Genomic DNA, 1,530 nt, shown 5'->3' on the forward strand with positions numbered 1-1,530 from the left:
CTCCTCTATTGAAAATTCTCTGCAGCCCACTTTTTAATTGGTATCCTTTGGTGTTTTGGAGACTTGCTTCTTGTGCTCTTTGTAAATTTTGGAGATCAGCCCTCTGTCAGATTTGGGGTTAGTGAATATTTTTTCCCATTCTGTGGACTGCCTTTTTGTCTTGCTGATTATGTCCTTTGCCTTACAGAAGCTTCTCAGTATCAGGAGGTCCCATTTATTAATTGTTGATCTCACTGTCTGTGCTACTGGTGTTATGTACAGGAAGCTGTCTCCTGTACCAATTTGTTCAAGGGTACCACCCACTTTCTCTTCTCGGAGGTTCAGTGTGGCTGGATTTATGTTGAGCTCTTTGATCCATTTGGACTTAAGTTTTGTGCATGGCGATAAACATGGATCGATCCGCATTCTTCTACATGCCAGCCTCCAGTTATGCCAGCACCATTTGTTGAAGATGCTTTCTTTTTTCAACTGTATATTTTTACCTTCTTTGTCAAAGATCAGATGTTGATACATGTGTGGGTTAATATCAGGGCTTTCAATTTGATTCTATTGGTCTACCTATCTATTATTGTGCCAATACCAAGCTGTTTTCAGGACTATAGCTCTATAATAGAGCTTGAAGTCAGGGATGGTGATGCCTCCGGACATTGCCTTGTTGAACAGTGTTGTTTTGGCTATCCTGGGTCTTTTGTTTTTCCATACAAAATTGGTTAAAAATCTGGAGCACTTCCAAATTTGTGGGTCATCCTTGTGCGGGGGCCATGCTAATCTTCTCTGTATTGTTCCAATTTTAGTATATGTGCTGCCGAAGCAAGCACTGTGTACCATGTTTTAAAAATATGATATATATCTTCCAACTTTGTTTTCCATTTAAAAATTTATTTTGCTTGTCCTGGACTCTATGTTTATTTTTAGAATTTGCATATTTATTTTTCAAAAAAAATAGGTGAGGCTGGGTGATAATGACACATGCACTTAGGAGGCAGAGATAGGTGGATCTCTGTGTTTGAGGCTAGCCTGGTCTACAGAATGACCAGGACACTGGTCTACAGGACAGCCTGGGTCACACAGAGAAATGTTGTCAAAAACAAAAACAAAAAAGTAAGGAATTTGATAGACTACATTGATTTGTTGATTTATTTCTTGAAATTATATGCAAAAATATTAATCATTCAAATATGAACATGGGAAGTTATTCTTACTTATGTAGATCTTCAGTTTTTTAAATAATTTTTCTCATTACCAAAGTGCACATATTTTGTTTCATTAATTATTCTTGTTATTTCTATTTTATAGCAAATTGGAATTATTTTCTCAATTTCATTTCTAGATTGATCTTTGTTAAATGGAAACATAACTAATTTTGTAGCCAATGTATGTTATTGCTTTTTGTTGGAAGTTATTTCAAATGAAACTACATAAATAATAGCTATACATCTATTTGCATTCTTCTACATGCCGACTCCCAGTTATGCCAGCACCACTTGCTGGCAATGTTTTCTTTTTTTCCATTGTATACGTTTAGCTTCT

The 1,530-nt window shown here is 35.9% G+C and overlaps 1 non-coding gene across 1 annotated transcript; it reads right to left on the reverse strand.

The window, feature by feature from the left end:
- Positions 1–712: 712 nt before the first annotated feature.
- On the reverse strand, positions 713–818 carry LOC121135723. The gene has a single exon (XR_005872832.1). It is a non-coding gene; the product is annotated as a U6 spliceosomal RNA (small nuclear RNA).
- Between the last annotated feature and the right edge of the window lie 712 nt (positions 819–1,530).

Source organism: Mesocricetus auratus, unplaced genomic scaffold, assembly GCF_017639785.1.
Source record: "Mesocricetus auratus isolate SY011 unplaced genomic scaffold, BCM_Maur_2.0 Super-Scaffold_4256, whole genome shotgun sequence".
NCBI lineage: Eukaryota > Metazoa > Chordata > Mammalia > Rodentia > Cricetidae > Mesocricetus > Mesocricetus auratus.